At 36.3% G+C, this 22,113-nt stretch overlaps 1 protein-coding gene across 1 annotated transcript in view; it reads left to right on the top strand.

The window, feature by feature from the left end:
• WDR72 (WD repeat domain 72) overlaps positions 1–22,113 on the top strand; it is a 227,192-nt gene that overhangs the window by 151,665 nt on the left and 53,414 nt on the right. The gene's annotated exons all lie outside the window — the stretch shown is intronic.

Below are 22,113 nucleotides of genomic sequence, written 5' to 3'. Positions count from 1 at the left end.
TATCACTATAACTTTATAATCACAGTGTTTATGGTTTTGACTAGAAAGTGAATCTAAATTTCTGCTGAATAATGTTATCTGACTTTTTAGCCTGTTATCTGTGACTTAAAAGTGAAAATTAAAAAATAGTAAAATTAAGCAAAACTTTGATTTTCAACTTTGTTAGTAAGCTTTTGATGAAAAAATAAACATATAATATTATTATATATATTTCTCAGGAAAACATGTTACAAGTTTACATGTTTCAGATTGTTAAAAAATTTTAGATACTTCTTTTAGCTCTTTAAAAGAGATTTTATTTGGGACTCAGAAATGTTGCTATATTTAAAATGTTAAATCTTAAAACAGGTATTATTCTTTAAAATGTATTATATTTATTTCTTCTTCTTATTTTTATAAGATTACTGATTAGAGAGCACTATGCAGTGAAAGAGGATATGTAGCAGAAAAAGGCTTTTTCAAAGAAGGCCAAAGATCAAAATAGATGGACTATTTCCTAGTACCAAGAAAGTCACTGAGGCTGGTAAATTCAGATAGTAATTTGTTAAAACTCAGTGGTGATTTCAAGTCACTTGTTTTTTTGTTGTAAATAAATTAGCTTTAATTATCTGGCAAATTTACTCGCTTTAAGGCCTTCCTGTTTGTTCATGTCACATAATTGTATTTATATTACACCTTTCAAACAAGAAGTAGAAAAATTCCTTTTTAAATTAATTTCACTGACTACATTTGTGTTCTTGATTCATTTGGAGAGACACTACAGGTGTCTCTCCAAAGGCAGCTAGTGTCATTCATCACGTGTTAATTCTCACTTGGTGGTATTTCTGTTACTTATCCCTAGTGTCTAATTTGTCCATTGGCCCATAAGCCTCATTTCTGGTTGAGATATTCTTGGCAGGCTATCAAGGTGAAATTTTTATGAGTTTTGCCATCACATGGCTTACTCATTATTTGAAGTTTCATCAGATTGGGCTCTCTGGTGAAACTTCATAATTGAGGATTATTGAGAATTATTAATTCTATGGAACTGAATCTTAATGTGACTAAAGAATCTGGATCTTAATAAATATTATCTATCTTTATCATTATTGAGTGCTCCTTTAGAAAATTTAGGATTAGCTTGTGATAAGAATTGGAACACAAAAATATTAAAACTACTCGATATGTGTTGGTGGGTTAAATTTAGAATATTTTATTTAAAATAAGTATAATATTTTCACAAATAAGTATATATTCTCCTGGGAAATAGTCCTTATACAAAAATATTAACTCCAATTGCAAGTATATAGGAAGCAAATAACAAGCATTGAAGAGGAAAATTTGCAAGCAATATTATATTCGATACTAACATTGCCATTTTTCCTCTTTTGGAAAAAATAAACAAAACTAATTTTAAAACTATTCAGAGGAGTTAAGTATAATTACAGGAAAAGCTTTAGATCTTTACTAGTGGTATACACTGCACTACTTGATGGAATTTTTAAAAATAAATAACTAAAAAGCTATTTAATTTATCTCAGATATCCTGATTCAAAGAGGATAATGTAGGTGGTATTCACCAAATATGATTATACCTCAAATTTTATAGGCAGATTTACTTAGCTTCAGTGTACCTGCAACATATCATTTTATCAAATATTCTTATGATAAATGGTTTATATTGTTTAATTTTATCAGGTCCTTGCTCATTTTTCCTCTATGAGTTTCCCATCCCCCCTACTTGTTTTTGTTTGTTTTTCTATTTTCATTTATTCTTTCTTGGTTCCTTAATTTCTTGCATTTTATTTGTAAATCATTTCAAAAGTAACAGATGAATTTTTTGTGTAGATACTCATAAACTTCTTTTATGTTGGGTATAGTATGTTTGGCTTATTAGTGCTGTGGTAATATGACAATACTATTAATAGATCATAAGGAAAAATAATATTAACAGCAACAGTTATTGTACTCTTACTATGTTCTAACAGCTGAAAAGAACTACTATCTGAGGAAGACAGATTTCCATGGTGCTACCTAGGCTTTTCCTGACATAAGCCTCTATAAATACTTAGGTTAACATACTGATTATGTATCTTTCTCATACACATAGAAATAAATAGTACTTGGAAAAAAGTTCATCACCATACTGGGTATCTTGAATGTCTCTAGTAGTGTATCTCTTGCACTTTGAGACATGCTCCCTATTATTATTTCATTTTTTAAATGAATAAACTGGACTTAAAGAAGGTATATGACTTGTCTACAGTCACCAAATTACTAAAAACAAGGAAACAATTCCAGATATTCTCTTAAACACTCATTTTATCCAATAAGCTGCATATTCCACACTTGCAGCATGAAGGAAATTTGCTCTAAATCAGCTTGATCTGAAAATTGAATAATTTATTGAGTGGTTTTCTTAGATTTTTATTCCTCTCTCATAAATCATACTTTCTATTAACAAAGAAAATGCAGAATGTTCAATCGTTGCCATAACAGCCCTCATAAAGAAAATCACCAGGTTTCTTGAAAGGTTTGTACATGCGATGGAAATCAGCAAAGTGAGAACTGAAGCACAATGTGTTTGCACCTCATAATTTTGTATCTTATTTTTCAGTGTTTTCACTTGTTACATTTCACAGCTTGTATTTTATTTGAGGTCTTAATATTTGTGAACCAGTATTTTATAGGAGATCTGTGAATTTTATCTGAGTTTACAGTTTTATAACGATCACACTGCGATCTACTTGAATCTCTTTAATAAGAAATTGTATAATTAGCACTCACATTTGAGGTTAAGATTTACTACTTTAAAAAACAGCAATAGTTTCTATTATTAAAATGCTTTAGAAAGCTATTTCCCTTCACTTTTTTTAAAATGTTATTTGGATCAGTTTAAGCAAGTACTCTGAATTGTTTCATTAAATAAATTGGTTGAAATAGAAATGGAGGCTTTGTAGATAAAACTGTCACCATAGAATTACTAGCTGAATTTAAATTCATGTTAAACTGTGTGGTTGTGAAGATGATACATCAAATAAGGGTATTGCAAATAATCTTTATTATTTGCATCATTTTCAAAGTCTTATCTGCAAAGTTAAATAATGAAAATGTGCTCTTTAAATAAAACCATTATTTTATAGTAAATCAAGGTATATTTAACAGAAAAGTTTTGTGATCCTGGTGGCCATCAATAGAAAAACTGGCACAGGACAGTTTTCATCTGCTTGTTGAATGTCTCAGAAGGAAATCTGTGTAGTTGTAGAAAGGCTTTGAAATATAGTATCTGACTACCTCATAGGGAAATTCTTTCCTGATATTGTTAGTTATGGTAAATACATCTTCCTTTTCCTTTGAGGTCTTCAGGCTGAGAAGGCCAATGCATTCTTAAAGGCACAGAAGTAATTTAGAAAAAATCTGTGTAAGGCAAGTGAGCAAGGAGCAGAGAAGTAATGGGGGATCATCATAGAATGGCTTTTGTGTATCAGACTGAGGTCTTAAGCTTTCTCTCTGAGATGGGAGAACAGACAATGGGCACATATTTTAATGGAATCTCACTGCCTAAAGTTCAGGGCCATGAGCAGAAGCTGGGAGACCAGTTGGAAGGCCTTATAATGCTAATCCAAATGATGGCAGCTTGGAACAAATATGGTGGCTTGGTTGGAGAAGGTGAGAAGTGATCAGATTTTGAATGTATATAAAGGTGCTGTGTTCAATTGCTCAGTCATGTCTGACTCTTTGCAACCCCATAGACTGTAGCCCGCTAGGCCTCCAGGCTCCTCTGTCCATGGGATTTTCCAGGCAAGAATACTGAAGTGGGTTGCCAAAGTATTTGCTGATGAAATGGATATGGAGGAGTGAGATAATCAAAATCTATACTTGCATTTTTTCCAACAAAAGTATCCTTGATCCATAGATTGACCTTGGTAAGCTGATTTGATTCCTATGTTGAGTAGTGCAGTATCCCATAGGATATTCTGGGTAGAGAATGGAAGATTCACTTCCCAGAAGGCTGCCTCTCCTATGTTCAGTTTCAAGTGTCCCTGCTCAGATGACCTACAGATTTTATTTTCTAGCATTAACTAAAGTAACTCTCAGAAAATGAGCAAAAGTTTCTAGCCAAGAAACTAAGATTGAAGATAATTCTAATAATACAATCTTAAGCAAAAAAGGCACTGTTGTATGTGTATGTGTGTGTTAATGTTCTCCTTTTGAAATTCTTATTTTCATGTATATTTTAGGATGGACTTAATGTTGATATACTAATAGGATGTATATTATTTATAAACAAACATACATATACTGGTGATACATGCATCAGAGTTCTTTGTATTTTCTGCAAGAAAGTATCCCAACCACAACCTTTGGGTAGACTCAGAAGGCAGATATGATAAGCTTTTGGTTATGAAGGGATGGTAACTTGATATTCTGTACTGCATACTGTGCTAGCCCCAAAACTTTGAATACATCTTTGTTCATCACTCCTCTATGCCTCTGTGTACTGATCCATGAATTGGTGGTACACAGAGAACAAATTGGAAATCCCCAGTCGAAGACCATAGTGTATCAGATGCTATGGGTGAGTTTGCAGGAACACATCAAAGCAGTACCTAACCCAGACTTGAGGTCAAGAAGACTTATTTGAAGAAGAGATGCCTAATGCAAGACTTGAAAGATGAACATAATTTAGCCAAGCAAAAAAAGCTGGAGTAGGAGAAGGCAGCTGTTTCAAAGACCACTGAAGACACTTATGCCCTTTTCTTTCTCCCCAGAATTATCTGATCCATATATGCATAAATGTGGAACCTGAACATTAGAGAGAAACCCATACATCCTTAATTTCTTCTCTGGAGAGCATGTGCCCTTTTTGAATCTCATTGTGCCAATGTCTTCCTCTCCTAATTAAAGTGAAAGTGAAGTCACTCAGTCATGTCTGACTCTTTGCGATTCCATGGACTGTAGCCTACTAGGCTCCTTCATCCACGGGATTTTCCAGGCAAGAATACTGGAGTGGGTTGCCATTTCCTTCCCTAGAAGATCTTCCTGACCCAGGGATTGAGCCCAGGTCTCCTGCAGTTTAGGCAGATGCTTTACCATCTGAGCCACCAGGGAATTCTCAGTCTTCTAGAATAGCAATGATAGTGATGGTGATGATAATAATAACATCTAACACCGATATGGCTTAGTATGTTCTAAGTGCCTCATGTACCTTAAATCATTTGATTCAGGCAACAGTTCTATAGGGACAGGTAGTATTGTTATTACCATTTTATTGATGAGAAAATAGATACAGAGAAGTAACTTTCCCAGTCTATTCCGAACAAGCAACAGAACCAAGAGTTAAACCCAGGCATCAGAATCTGGATTCTTCATTATTCTCTGGCATTGCTTTCCAATTAAACACTATTTTCCTTCACTATTTCTTAATTCATCAATATTTACCATGTGTCTCCTATGTGACAGTTACAGAGATAGGTATTGCCCATGTCGAGGATCACAGGGCTGCAGAACCACAAACATTTGGTATAACAACACAGGAAATGCTCTCTTGAATCAACTAATGAGCAAATATCAAATCACTAATTTCTATTAACCTTTGGATGAGACACTATAAGCTATTTCACAAAAGATGCACTTAACATTAAATAGCTTTGTTTGGAATATACATTTACATAAGTTTAGTGGTTACAAATTAGAAGGTTTTATGGTTGGGAACTGGAAATGCCAACTGGTAAACAGTAGATTCGAAAAAGATTTGGCATATACATATTAGTCAAAAGGTTAGCAGTATGGGGAAAGAGGAAATATAAATTTTCATTTTTATAGATTAATTCAAATTATATAATAGACAATCATATTTAAATATAAAGATATTCATGTTGAATGATGAGGAATTTGCATATGATAAGCAAATAATTTAGTACCTAGGGTACATTACATACCTTTCGAAAAACACTGTTGCCATTTGGGTTTAACATATGTTCTGTCTTATTTTTTGCTTCTTGCAAAATAGATGGAGAATTTTTATCATTTCCCTTTCTCCCTATATAAATCCTGAACTTCTCCACTGCTTCTTCCCTCTCTGAATCATCTTTAAGATTGCATCGCCTCAGAAAGACTGATAGAGTTCACTGCTCTTTTTAGCAAAGTAGTTTCATCTTTCACAGAGATTGAGATTGATGATTTTCATCTTGGCATATGAAGAACTAGAGTGTTGCATCATCCTTTTTCCTCATGAGCAATCAGAATGCCAACCTGGCCCAGCTGCATAGAGACAGTAGCATCAAGGAATTGAGTTAAATATTTCCTTGGTGACAGTTGTGCGGGCACCAATTTATCGATTACTGTCTGCATGCCCATTTAAATTTATTGACAAAGGAAAAGTGATCTAGATTCTGTCCCTGAAATCAATGTATTTCACACTATTGTTCTCCAAACTGAGACTGGCTCCCAACACTGACCTCTCAAGGACGGGGTCGGGTCTATTTATCTTTTTTCCTCCCATCACCTGGGAGGGTCCTTCACCTAGTAGCTGGTAATAAGTGATTATTGAGAGGATGGATGAATGGTTGGACCACAGGGTAGCTCGTACTAAAGATTCAGCCAATTTCTAATTAGTAATAGAAAAAGAAGACAAGAAAAATCAGGTGATTGCTTTCCTGTAGCGGCCAGATATAGCCTGAATACACACATGAAATCGTTTTCTAAGCATCATCACCCTAGGATCATGTGTGTGCACACAGAAAGCTCACAAAAAATTAAAAATAGACACATGAATGAATCTCACTTGTAACCATTCCAAAGCTTCTTTCCTAATGGTTGATTATTTAGCTCTTCATTACTCATTTTGTCATGACCTGGTTTCAATCTGATGTTTTTAGAGAGCCTGGTGACTTACTTGAAACTCATATTCTTATTCTTCATTCAGCTACAGCTTCTCTGTGGAAGTATTTAAGGAGCTGCTGTTTCAAACACTATTTCTTCAGTGTTTGGATTCATGTCCTGGGTTCTGACTCATCTGTCTCTTCTTGAATTTCTGGTTCATTTGTGATCTCTTGTAGCCAACAGCTCCAATACTACTAAGCTAGAGTTCCGCTTACAACCTGACTCATTTGGGTCAGCCTCCTCCCTGTTGACTCCATTTCTACTTCTGAGCCTGGCACCTTGTGTGATATTAGTTTCTACCTTAAATGCAATGACATTAGTCAATATGCATATGCATTCCTAGTTCTGGAAACAATTTTGATACAACTAAATTCCTTGAGAGAAAAAGCAGGGATTTAGTCAGTTTTGTATTCTCAGCAGAGAGTACAGTGTCTAGCACACGGCAAGGCAACTGTTAGAGAAATGGTGGTTGAAGGAAAAATTATCCATATGTTCTTATGTCATTCAGTTCAGTTGCTCAGTTGTGTCCAGCTCTTTGAGACCCCATGGATTGCAGCACGCCAGACTTCCTTGTCCATCACCAACTCCCAGAGCTTGCTTTCCATCAGTCGGTTATGCCATCCAACCATCTAATCCTCTGTTGTCCCCTTCTCCTCCTGTATTCAATCTTTCCCAGCATTAGGGTCTTTGCCAATGAGTCAGTTATTCGCTTTCTTTATAGGCCAACTCTCACATCCATACATGACTACTAGAAGAACCATAGCCTTGATTAGATGGACCTTTGTTGGCAAAGGATTGTCTCTGATTTTTAATATGCTGTCTAGGTTGGTCATAGCTTTTCTTCCAAAGAGCAAGTGTCTTTTAATTTCATTGCTGCAGTCACCATCTGCAGTGATTTCGGAGCCCAAGAAAATAAAGTCTGTCTCATGTCGTTGGAATATCCCATTCCATCAGAATGTCATTCATCTTGGTAACAGCACCCTTATTTTACTATTTTAACTTGTCAATATATGTGTCCAATTTTCAGCCTTAGAACAATTTTAATAACTTGTAAACATCTCTTATTAACCATTTATTATGTGTAAGGTTCAATGTAAGGTACTATAAATCTTTTATTAGGTCATTTCATACATTGCTTGTATATCCTTCTAAATAGTCTATATCATCTGGCACCCTAATTTCTTGTTTATTCACCTTTCTTTCCCACCTCTCTGAACTCCTTGAGGGCAAAAGTTGGAATTTATTAGTCTTGTGCTTCTAGCAGGTAATGTACTATGTGGCTCATGATGGGTGCTCCTTAAAGTGTGCTGCCTACATAAGTGGAGGAATGATAAATGACAGTGCCAGACTTGTATCAAACAACTGTGGTGTAAGAATGGAAGAAATGCTAGATAATATGCTAATTGTCTGTAGGTAGGAAGGGAATAGGAAAGGTCATTATAGGGACAGTGATGGTTTTCTTCTAAAATGTTAATCCGGAGGCATTTTTTAAAAATTTATTTTTCTTAGTTCAGGGGCAAACTAAATATCTGTCTAGAGAGCTACCAGGAAAAATTAATGCCAACAGATGTTTGAAGGCAAAAAACAAGGCAACCCAGGAGAATAAGCCACAAGAAATGAAGACAGCTAATTCAAAGAAGAGTTGTTACTTTTTTTTCCTTTTACCTGATATAGATGATCATGGGCCCTTTATTCATATCTATGCAGGAATGCCTGTCATCCAGCCAAGCAGCCCTGCTAATCTGGGGCAATATTAAAGTTCCCCTTAGTAACTGAATATACATAAGAATACGGTAACTGTGAACAATCTTCTAGCCTTTAGTCAGAATGAAGTTGGTCTTAAATTTTAGAAACTTTAAGCGTGGTGTTTCTCAACTCTTTTCAGTCCTAGAATGGACTGAAATATTGTTAACAATTTCTACTATTCCCTTTCTAATTCTAAAATGAAGTTCATAAGTAATAAAACCTACCTCACAAATAATTTATACACAATTTAAAGGGTTCATAATAAAAATATGTCAATAGGTAAAAGCTTGGGCATGACCATACTAAAAGATATAATAAAATGCTGATTGGGAAATATTTCATTGCTGAAATGACAGCTGCAAACGCAGGCCTGCACAGGCATGGTGGTGCTGTCGGTGACATTGGTGTCCAAATGGATTTGGGTTAGTATCCTTCCTAGAAAACTTAAGGTACAGTCAAAGCCTTGAAAGATCCCTATGTGTAAAAGAAAGTTAGATACTGGACTCAAGAAATTATAAGCAGGGCTCTCCTTTCCGTGAACGTACAGTAGAAAACTTGAAAGCCATGTGAAACATCAGGATAATTTTTTCATTGTGAAGGACCATCCTGAGCACTGCAAGACATCTGCCTTTTCTTATTCCTGCCCACTAAATGCCAGTAAGTATTTTCATCTTTCCAAAATCATTGGGGAAAACAAAGGTCCCTTGCCTCAGCAGTTTCCAAAGTCTTCCTCCAGGGGGCAGTACCAACCCTGCTGACAACCAAAGCCTTCAGAAAGGGATTCTATACATTCTGATGCCTTTCTTTGTTTCTGTCCTTTCCTCTTTTGAAAATGCAAAGGGAGATAATGGAATTAAGAACCTCCAACTAACTTAAGAAGTTCTTTCCTTAGCTCCTCTGTGTTTGCTCCTTTCTTTGCACTCCACCCATGTTGTTTCTTCATTGGTCATAGTTCTTCCAGGGACATGTAACAAATCATCAGATTGCAGTTCCCTCTCCTTCATTAGATAAAGAACTTCTTACTCTATCCTTTCACTTTTGCCTTTGTGTCCTCAAAGCCTGGCAGTGGATCTGGCATAGAATCAATGTTGTTGGCTGATTAATGAAGAAGGCATGCTACTGACTACTAAGCATTCTCCAAGGAAGTCATTTTTAAAAAGTCCAAAATTTATCATTGAAATTAAATGATTATTTTACAGTACAGAATAAACATAACACATGTTAAAATTAAAAATTAGGCAACCTATCTCCTAATAGGTCAATTGAACAAAACTGGAAATGAGAATAATGGATGGAAAGTGATACACAGGTTCATTTAAATGCTGGGAACATAATTCCAAAAGTTTGGCTTCAGATCAGATCAGTCGCTCAGTCGTGTCCGACTCTTTGCGACCCCATGAATCCCAGCACGCCAGGCCTCCCTGTCCATCACCAACTCCCAGAGTTAACTCAGACTCACATCCATTGAGTCAGTGATGCCATCCAGCCATCTCATCCTCTGTCGTCCCCGTCTCCTCTTGCCCCCAATCCCGCCCAGCATCAGAGTCTTTTCCAATGAGTCAACTCTTCACATGAGGTGGCCATAGTACTGGAGTTTCAGCTTTAGCATCATTCCTTCCAAAGAAATCCCAGGGCTGATCTCCTTCAGAATGGACTGGTTGGATCTCCTTGCAGTCCAAGGGACTCTCAAGAGTCTTCCCCAACACCACAGTTCAAAAGCATCAATTCTTTGGCGCTCAGCCTTCTTCCCAGTCCAACTCTCACATCCATACATGACCACAGGAAAAACCATAGCCTTGACTAGACGAACCTTTGTTGGCAAAGTAATGTCTCTGCTTTTGAATATGCTATCAAATATGCTTTTGAATATGCTTTTTGAATATGCTAGGTTGGTCATAACTTTCCTTCCAAGGAGTAAGCATCTTTTAATTTCATGGCTGCAGTCACCATCTGCAGTGATTTTGGAGCCCAGAAAAATAAAGTCTGACACTGTTTCCACTGTTTGCCCATCTATTTCCCATGAAGTGATGGGACCGGATGCCATGATCTTCGTTTTCTGAATGTTGAGCTTTAAGCCCACTTTTTCACTCTCCACTTTCACTTTCATAGAGGCTTTTGAGTTCCTCTTCACTTTCTGCCATTAGGGTGGTGTCATCTGCATATCTGAGGTTATTGATATTTCTCCCGGCAATCTTGATTCCAGCTTGTGTTTCTTCCAGTCCAGCGTTTCTCATGATGTACTCTGCATATCAATTAAATAAACAGGGTGACAATATACAGCCTTGACGAACTCCTTTTCCTATTTGGAACCAGTCTGTTGTTCCATGTCCAGTTCTAACTGTTGCTTCCTGACCTGCATACAAATTTCTCAAGAGGCAGATCAGGTGGTCTGGTATTCCCATCTCTTTCAGAATTTTCCACATATCTTATCTTTTTTATATTAATTTTTATTGGAGTATAGCTGTTTTATGATGTTGTGTTAGTTTCTGCTGTATAGCAGAGTGAATCAAAGTGAATCAGCTGTATGTATACATATATCCCCTCTTTTTTGGATTTCCTTCCCATTTATTTAGGTCACAACAGAGCAATGAGTAGAGTTTTCTGGGCTATACAGTAAGTTCTCACTAGTTCTCTATTTTATACATAGTAGTGTATATATGTCATTCACAATATCCCCATTCATCCTACCCTACATTCCCCCAGTATCCATACATCCATTCTCTACATCTGAGTCTCCATTTCTCCTTTGCAAATAAGTACATCTGTATCTTTTTTTTTTTTAGATTCCACATATAAGTGATATTCATACATCTTATCTTTAAAATCCAATATCCCATTGGTACTCAAAGTATATTATACTATTTTCTGAGAAATTTATAACACCATGAAAATAGACAAAGTGTATCCCTTGGCATCTGCACAAGAATAGGGAATAACCAATCTGATCAGTCATCCATCTGGTAGGTCCATACATCCATCTATTCACTCTACCTCTTTGAATATGTTATAGGTTAGATACTCTGTCTCCCAAGCTATCTACCAGGAATCTGAGAAGAATATGATGTGATTTCTATTTCCAAAAGGCAAAGTCCTATGAACATACAAGGCCACAGTGTGGTGTAAGATAGAAAGCTCACACTGCTGTGGAAGCATGGAGAGCCACCATTTGCCTTGGGGCGATTTTTAGAGGCTTGACACAGAAGTAAATATTCATGTTTGCTTTGGAGGATAATGGTGTGGCAGCCATGGAAAGATGCACTTTTTAGATCACTCTACATGAGAGGACGATTTGCCCAGATGTGGGGAGTATGGCCAACTGACTGCTGTTGGTACATCCAGGATTCATCCCTGAATTGGAGCAAAGGCATAGTCTTCCTGGGACAATGACTGAGGACGGTGGTGGTACAAGGGCCTAGCTATTTCCCATTCAGACAGACCTCCTCTAGTGACCAGTTATGTCCTGGAGTTTCCACTGTGTTGATAAAGACTGAAGCATTTGTGTAGTAACCAGAGACATCCGTACCCAACTCTGTTTTTGCCCTTTTTCTTTCACGCAGGTTACTCTCTAGTAAGCCTTTTGCGTTTCTAACTCCATCCTTACATGTGCTTTTGGGAGGACCCAACTGCCTCCAGTGGGAAAGAGTTTGGTGTAAGAAGGGTAGTTCAGGCAAAAGGAGTACCATGAGGACAGACACAGAGGTATACAGTGTGGCCTGGTCAGTGAATAGGGATAAATTTGATGTGGGTAGGGAATAAGAAATGAGGATGCTTCAGTCTAGATTCAGAAGGTGAGACACCCAGAATGTAAAGGATCTGGCAATGGACTTTTTCTTGAAAGAAAAGGAGAGCGATTATAAACTATTTTAAGAGAAGCGAGGCATTTCCAGTGCAAAGTAGACAGTGAATAGAGCAGGAGATGCAAAGAATCCTTGTGTCCAAATTTTGTCAGTCTCTCTGTTTAGTATTTATTTGCAAAGCAATACTTCTTTTTCTTACATTTTCAAATAACTTCTTCATAAAACTAGATTATTTGGATGGAACATTAGTGCTTCATGTCTCACATAAAGAAAGAAAGTATGCCTACAGTACATAGAGGAGAGAAATTTTATCTCCCTGCTTTTAGACCAAGTAACAGTGAATGTCCTTCAGGATCATCAGAATCCAGGTCATATTAGTGACATCTTCAACGTTGGTGTTGTTCTTGGGACTAATTTGAAGTTGTTTCTCTTCCTTTATATTTGCTCACTATCTGAATCCCCCACCCTTTCTGAGTCAGTTCTTAAATGTTTTCCAACTTGTATTTGTAAAATACTTGGTCTGATTTCTCATCTTTTTTGGGCTGCATTTGTATCATTTACCATTTATAGACAAGTTTGGATTTCACCATTGATTTTTTTTTCCTTTTTCTGTGTATGGATTTATGTAGACATTATTGACTTCGTTTACCAACATTCTTAACTGAAACATTATGACCAGGCTTATTAAGTGTTTGCTATTAGATACTTTCTAGGAATGGGATATATTATTTCTCTTTACCACATTTAAAAAAAATTGATTTAAAGAATAGAATTTAGCAAAGCAAGGTAACTTTGAAATGTGCTTTTTTGTGTATTTATATTAATATCCAGTGAATAATTTCAAAGGTTAAACTTGATGATCCATCTCTTCAAGCTATCTACTTAAGTCTAGAGTCATTACATCACCTGCTTCCTTTATGCCATTGATTTATGTTTCTTTCAAACTGCTGAGATTGGGCAGTATCATTTATTTTTATATGACATACTCTGCACTATGAAACAGAGTTTCAGAAGGTAATGGTACAAATACCTGTAACGCAATATAGAATTGCCTACTTACCTGAGTGATTCAGTAACATATCCATTAACGCTTGTCTGGGGTTCTCATAATACTGAAAGAGAATGAAAGGTTTTAATCAGTCTTTTTTTGTAGCAAATAAGTCAGGGCAATTTCCACGTCAGAATAGTATTCAGATACCATAATGTGTTTGTGTTTAATGTTGAGAAACGCAAAAGAGTTTTTAGAATTTTCTTAGACCTCTCCTATTTTAAATTCTCCAGATTAGCTAAAGTCTATTCATAATGTACTGTGAAGAAATGTTTGTTTCAGGAATGCCAAAATATATATTTGATCCCTATTTTCAGAAACTACAAGAAAAAAAAGTGGATTATTTTCAAATAAAGTGAGCTTTTGCCCATTTCAATGGAAGGAAAATTAGGGCATGAAAGACTTAAATATTTTGCTGTGTTTATATGACTTGTTAGAAAATGGTCTTAGACTAAATTGCATGTTCCTGTTTGTTAATCTCAGATTCTTTTCTGTAAGTCACACTGATGGGGCATCGTGTACAGGAAGGAATTTACAAAAGAGTAAGCTCATTTATTTATGTAAATTGATGTGTTTCCCTCTAGCTATATCCCTAGGAGGATATTGCCATTTTTATGTTTCCAGTGGCTCATTTTAAAGGAAAATACTTTACATATTTTTAAAAATGAGTTAAATTTTTCTACTGTTAATGGAAATCCACTGTTATGGTATTCATATTATAAAAACCAACTCAGTCAAAAATACAGTTTGATGAATGTAGCATCTTTATAAATTGAAGATAGTGATTTCATTTCTTCCATAGTAAATTTGCTTTAAATATTGGTTTATTATATATATTCACTTGTATTACAAATATTTCCAGTAAGCAAACACAAATCATTTTTATATTTAGCATTTAAAATGTATCTTAACTCAAACATTAAATCATCTATTAAATATTCAATTAAAGTGGGTTTTGATCCATTTTTAAAAATTAGTGGTCAGGTATTCGGGGAAACAAGCTTACAAGATATTTCTAAAACACAATTCACTTCATTTCTTGTTCTGTATATTTTGTCAGAGAATGCCTTAATGTAACAGAAATCAGATTTGGTGTATATTTTTACACCAAATCAAATTGTACAGGCGCCACCCTCAGCTTTTTCCAAAACATTATAAAGGATAAGATTCCACCATGATATAGCTTAAGAAACAAGTACAGCTCTGGAAGAAGTCCATACATGGAAAGTAAAGCTACAGGAGGATATGTTTTACCGGAAAAACCTCATGTCTTACAACAAACACCATTATAGAACTGGATTTAAAAAATAAGATTACTTAGCTGAATTCTATCTTTTTTCTAGAATCTGTATGTAAGGCATATATGCTGTTTTTAGTTATTTCTACAAATATAAATCATACATATAAAAGGTACTGAAAAATGTAAGAATGAAACTGCAATATAGTAGTGACTAATGATATAAAGCACTTAGATGCTTCAGTTATAACAACTACATGAAGAGGGTGAAGGCATCATAAGTCATTTTATTTATTACAATTGGCAGGTTTCCCTCCTTAGTTGTACTGAATACAGTCTCACATTCCTTGTCTGCTCCTTGCCCAACCCTCAATTTCCCAAATTCACAAGCCATCGTTATAAATTTTAATATTCTTAATCTATTCTTTTAATGGGTATCAGTAATCCAAAATTATTCATTCCTTTTATCAAATCAGAAATGAAAAGTCAAGTAAACCTTCATAGGCTTTTTTAGAACACAGGTTCTGAAATTTTCCATTTCTGATTGCTAGAAGAAAGAGCTGTGATTTGCTACTGTATACATAGTTGCTTAAATATCAGACCGTTACTATAAGATGCTTTCTATGCTATAAAGTGAGCTAGGTTATTTTCTCTGTCATATGGGATCTTCTGTGTGTGTGCTCAGTAGCTTCAGTCCTGTCTGACTCTTGGCAACCCCATGGATTGTAGCCCGCCAAGCTCCTTTGTTCATGGGATTCTCTAGGCAAGAATACTGGAGTGGGTTGCCATGCCGTCCTCCAGGAGATCTCCCTGACCCAGGGATAGAACCCACAACTCCTGCATCTCCTGCATTGCAGGCAGATTCTTTACCCACTGAGCCACCTGGGAAGCCCATGGGATCTTCTATATAGTCATAATTGAGAATTTACAAAATATTAGAAAAACAAAGCCAAGTTTCACCAATAACTTCCATCTCATGTATAAAGCATAAACATCTCTAAAGATTTTTACCAATGACTAGCTTTTTTTTGTTATTTAAGAAATGATCTAAACTGGTGTTTTAAAAGTTTCATAAGTATCTGAATCTTTTGTAAAACTGAAAAAACCTGTCAAATTCTAGGAATTATGAGATATGAAATTAAGACATATGGGGTGACAGTCATATAAACCTTTGGTCTCATACTTTAGTAATCAGTTTGGATATACTGTAGTGAAAAAATTATGATTCATGTTAGTAAGCAGAATAGCACTTCAACAGCACTTGTTTGTATAATGTTACATGAGTGAAACTGTCTGCTACTAACAGTAAAACATATACATGCAACCTCTTTGATCAATGATACATTCATAAATTTAAATATAAATCAGAAATTAATCTTAGATCTGCACAGAAATAGCTATTTGGCAGCATAAATAAATGTTTATTGTTTCCAAGTTTATTAAAAATTAGTACAAAATTTTGCCTTTTAAAATTACAGTTCTTTACCAATAACTATGATGTATATTTTAAAGAGAAAAATTGAATCAGGCAGTTATGAATTCCTTCTGAAAAAAGGCTGAAGTTCCATGGAAGGCAAAGTAGAAACCACTGGACTGGGTCATGTGGAGAAGAGCTGTATCATTCCTCCTGTCCATCCCTGTGCCTACTAAAAAACTGGAGTACTATAACAAATATCCTAATTACCCCAGTTTCATTTTTTTCAATGGACATTTTAGTTGTATGCTTTATTTTTTTAAAAGAGACCAATCTTATAATTTGAATAAGATGAGCTATTGTCTGGCTGACTCCTTTATAAAACTGAAGCTATAAAATTGCATACCATGTCACCAAAGAATGCACCTTATACTTCCTCAGTTTAGTGCCTCAGTTTAGTGCCAGCTGGTGCCAAACACGCTGCTGACTTGCACAGAGAAGAATTCCAGGAAGTCGTCAGAGCGGGCCATTTTCCAATAATGCTCCCTGGCATGGACTCAGTTCAGAGCTTTTTTACAAATGGCTATTACACTGAGATCATGATGAGATTTCCTAGAAGTACACGCAATGCTTTTCACTGAAATTTACTAATTCAAAACTTTTTGTGAAAACAAAGATTTCCCCCTGAATTCTTAATGTCATATAACCATATGTCAGTACATTTGAGTGTGCCTTTAAGATATGAAAGTGCTTAGATCTCTTAGAGACAGGTTTTTTTAAAAATTAAATTATTATTTTCTCTTCACATCATTTTACTTTAGATATTTGGCTTAAGTTACATTGAATTTCTATGTCTTTTTTTCAAGATATTGAATAGCACAGGAGTACTAAAGTATTGATGATCTCTATTAATTCTGTCAATCATCAACAGTCACTGAGAGCTTGTGGTTGGCAAATGTTGCAGTAAGTACTCTAGACATGTGGGCAGCTGTTTTGAGCAATCTCAGATTAGATGGACCTATCAGAGTCTGCCATAGGACCTGCCACTAGAAGAATCGAAAGCACAGAATAAAGTTCTTCAGTGATACATGTGATCACCATGTTAACAGGGTGAAATTTGGATGAAGAGAAATCACAGAGTCTTCAGTTCTACCTTGAATATAGACTGACTCTAGCTATTGGCTCCCATTCCTTGATCTTTCTGCTATAGGCATATCCTGATTTTTTAATATCCTTATCAGGGATAATGCTGCTTCCTTCATAGCTCAGTTGATAAAGAGTCTGCCTGCAATGCAGGAGACCTGGTTTCGATTCCTGGTTTGGGAAGATCTTCTGGAGTAAGAAATGGCAGCTCACTCCAGTATTCTTGCCTGGAGAATCTCATGGACAGAAGAGCCTGGCAGGCTACACTCTATGGGGTCGTGACACGACTGAGCAAGTAAGCACAACAACAACAATGGGTGATAAAGACAGAGATGTTAGAGCTCAGTATTTGTTGTTAAGTTGTTCAGTCATGTCCAACTCTTTGCGACCCTTTGGACTACAGCATGCCAGGCCTTCCTGTCCTTCACCATCTCCCAGAGCCTGCTCAAACTTATGTCTATATTGAGTCAGTGATTCCATCCAACCATCTCATCCTCTGTCGTCCCCTTCTCCTCCTGCCTTCAATCTTTCCCATCATCAGGGCCTTTTCTAATGAGTCAGCTCTTGGCATCAGGTGGCCAAAGTATTAGAGTTTCAGTATCAGCATCAGTTCTTCCAAAGAATATTCAGGATTGATTTCCTTTAGTATTGACTAGTTTGATCTCCTTGCTGTCCAAGGGACTCTCAAGAGTCTTCTCCAACACCACAGTTCAAAAGCATCAGTTCTTCAGCACTTAGCCTTCTTTGTGGTCCAACTCTCACATCCATACATGATCATTGGAAAAACCATAGCTTGACTATATAGACGTTTGTCGGCAAAGTAATGTCTCTGCTTTCTAATATGCTGTCTAGGTTTGAAATAGCTTTCCTTCTAAAGTGAAGTCGCTCAGTCGTGTCCGACTCTGTGACCCCATGGACTGTAGCCTATCAGGGTCCTCTGTCCATGGGATTCTCCAAGCAAGAATACTGGAGTGGGTTGCCATTTCTTTCTCCAGGGGATCTTCCCAACTCAGGGATCAAACCCGGGTCTCCTGCATTGTAGGCAGGCGCTTTATCATCTGAGCCACCAGGGAAGCCCAGGTTTGAAATAGCTTTCCTTCTAAAGGAGCAGGTATCTCTTGATTTCATGGTTATAGTCACAATCTGCAGTGATTTTGGAGCCCAAGAAAATCAAGTCTGTCATTGTTTGCATTGTTTCCCCATCTATTTGCCATGAAGTGATGGTCTGGATGCCATGATCTTAGTTTTTTGAATGTTGAGTCTTAAGCCAGCTTTTTCACTCTCCTCTTTCACCTTCATCAAGAGGCTCTAGTTCCTCCTCACTTTCTGCCATAAGGGTGGTGTCATCTGCATATCTGAGGTTATTGATATTTCTCCCAGCAATCTTGATTCCAACTTGTGCTTCATCCATAGTACTTGGCATATACGTGATACAGATAGTAGGACTCATAGGACCTTTGAGTCAAGATCATTTTGAGGTCATTGAGTCTAAGCTCTTTGTTTTTCTGCCTAAGAACCTGAAGCTCAGAGAAGCTCAGATATAATAGCTAGTTAAGGATTGAGACTGTATTCAAATTTCTTTTCAATATTTGCTGATTTTTTTTAATTGCCTGATGGTCCCCATTTAGGAAAGATCTCTCTCTTTTTCTCTGGTTGTTTTTACTTGCCAGTATGCTTAATGCTTTCTCCTGTAAGTGACAGATCAACCATGTACAAAAAGATATAGAAATCAGTTTGCATACCGATAAGTCCCACTTGATGTGATTAGAGCCTCTAGGTCTTTATGAAACTTAAAAGCAGGGTGCTTTTCTTCATTTTCCCCCTTGTAGGCTTCCATCATATTCTAGCAAGACTACTAACTAACTCAGTTCAATATATTATTAGAGTAATCAGTCCTAGAGGTACTTGCCTTTCATAGCTAAAGTGATTTATAAAAACAGATTTGTTCAAATCAACTCTCCCATTAAGACATTTCAGAAGTGCAATATTCTCTAGTTTTGTTTTGTTTTTTGTTTGTTTGTTTGTTTGTTTTAGGATCAACTAAACAATTAGAATCATAAGATAATCATGCACTCTACCTGGCACCTCTTTGCTCAGAAGGACAGAGATCATGAACGACAACTTGCTTGCTTACTGACAGCAGCAGTCCAGTAGCTCAGTTCTTAACAGCCTTGTATGTCCTACAGCACGTCCATAGGCACTGGTTTGCCAGGTCCAATCACAAGGACACCAAAACTATGACAATGAGTTTTTTATAGTTCATTTATCATTTTTCCTAGTCCATATATGATTTACCAACGAGAAGTCATTTTTACTATCAGTAATGTCACCTTGGGATATAGTTGACATTCTGCTTTTATCAAGTTACCAAGAATCCAACTAAAGTTAGCCAAAAAATCAGATTCTTACGGAGAAAAGGTTTTTTTGGTTTGTTTTTGCTTGTTTGTTTTCTTTAAGCACACGTGACTTCCCTTTTCTCTTAGGATAAAGTACATATTATTTGAATGACTCACAAGAATCATTTTCAGCTGGCCACTAGATTCCTCTCTAGTCTCATCTTGACCCCTGCTACCTACCTTTAACCCTATAATTCAGTCAAGTCAGACTCTTTCAGTTCCTTTAAAGGACCTATTACTACTTGGCTCTCAAACCTCACTCATGCTATTTTATCACCCATTTATTTATTTAAGAATTTTTAGTGCCTTCAGTGAGCCAAGCAGTGGGCAAATCCCCTGACGATACAACAAGGAAAAGGCATTCTTGTAGAATCTCCAGCCCCTGACTGAAAACCCTTCCCCATTCCCACCACTGCTTAATGTTCATGTCCCAAATTGAATGTTACATCTTCGAGGATTTCCTCTCTGCTCCCCACAAACAGGTTAGGTGTCCTACTCTCTACTTCTTACGTTACAATACTGATCACCCTGTATTGTCATTGCCTGGTTTCTTGTCTACTCCCCCATGAGACTGTGAGCTCCATGATGGGAAAGGAATACGTCTAACTTGCTCGCAGTTACATCTTCAATGCTAAGGTCACTGCCAGGTACCCTGAGGAGTCTCAATAAATATTTGATAGACAGATAGTTCTAGGAATTCCAAGAAGTTTAGAACTACAATATCCTTAAAACCACAGATAATTTATTTCTAAAGTGAAATATTCAGGCCCTGTTATAGGTAATAAAGAAGATATTTGGAAGTATATATCCACCAGAATCTATGATATAAATGGAATTGTTTATTTTTTAATTATACTAATAAATAAAAGAGCAAAGCAATAATATTATAAAACTGGAGTGAATGAATTTTAAAATATTGATGACCAAGAATCAAATCACTTGAATAAAAACAAACGGTTATAACTGGGATATTCCCAGTTACCTGAAACCTAAAGCAAACGCTGACATTAATGAATAAATAAAGGGGGTAGGGAGAAGAGTCAGTAAGGACTCAGAAACAAATCTAGGATTCTTATTCTCACTTAATGTAGCTTTTGAAGTTTGGCCTGGAACTAAAGCAAAGAAATCAGTTCCCATTAAGATATCATATACAGATGCATCTGTGAGGCTAAATATCCTTTCCTGGAACCATTTTTCCTGGGATTTATCACATGAGTGCCAATATAAAGCAGTGCTAAGTCACACAGTAGAATATACCTCCAACCAGTGTTTCAAAAGGTACAAAAAAATGCTCTTAAATATGACACTTTTTAGTATCAGCCATCTATAAAATCAAAGAACATGACATTGAGCCATATCTCAGAAGCCATGTCTTTGATTGACTGAGATAATGTGGTCTAAGACATTATTTTCTCATGGTTTGAGAGCACAGGGATAGAATTTGGAATAGTGTAGGTAAATGGATAATTAACATACCCATTTAGGCTTTTTCTCTCAAATATCAAATATCTTAAATGAGCTTTGGAAAGGTTCTGGATCACATTCAATTTGCAATCAAATTCCCTTAATAAGATTTTACAGTGCAGAAATTCTTTCTTGCTGATTAAAATGAGAGCCATAATTTTGAGTCAGGTACTGACCAAACTTCTTACATAAGGAGAGACAGCACGCTGGAACCGAGTCATGAACAGCCTGGGTGCTTACAAGTAGCATGCGAGTGTATTTGAAGGAGCAAGGGATCTTTTCAAGCTCAGATGCATAGTAGTTACATCTAGAGGCAGTCCAGTTTTAAAGTTTTACAGCAAAGGTTCATACTGGTCCCCTGTAGGTGCTTTCTGTTTGATTTACACAGTAGTTCATGGGGAAAAAACTTAATTGCCACCATTTATAAACCAGGAGCTTTCATAAAATATTCTGAATTTCTGGCTTCTCATGAAAAATAGAAAGAGATGTCACACTGAGTTGTCATTTTAGTGCAACAAGAGTAGCAGTGGTTATATAAGACCACCTTTTCAGAGTGAGTATTTACTCTCCAGGTCATTGAAGTGCCCACCAAACTTGCTTTATTTAATTTTCATTAGGTTCTTACAGGAACCAAGGTTTTAACTTGCTCAACACTGTGACAAGGTAACTTTAGCTTGAAAAATTCTCTGTGTGTTTATTTGTAAGGCTGAGAGAGGAAGGAAAGACTTACCTTCAAACATTTACCTAATAAGGTATATAGGTATCAAACATTTACCTAATAAGTAATAAGCACTGCACATGTTATACACAAAAAGGAGTACCTTATGGTGAGTCCTTTGCTTAGGGCCGTGGTAGTGGCAGCTTTGAACCCACCTGCTTATGGAGAGCTAAGAGAAGCTAAGGAACTGGAGGCACTATACTTCTCTTTTCTGAACATTCTTAAAATTTAATTTCAAAATGTTCATCTTACTATCATCTCAAGAGATCTGTGAAGAGAAAAAATT

Source organism: Bubalus bubalis, chromosome 11 (genome assembly GCF_019923935.1).
Source record: "Bubalus bubalis isolate 160015118507 breed Murrah chromosome 11, NDDB_SH_1, whole genome shotgun sequence".
NCBI classification, from domain to species: Eukaryota; Metazoa; Chordata; class Mammalia; order Artiodactyla; family Bovidae; genus Bubalus; species Bubalus bubalis.
The sequence above is the reverse complement of the archived record's forward strand: the minus strand, read 5'-3'. Positions and strand labels throughout refer to the sequence as shown.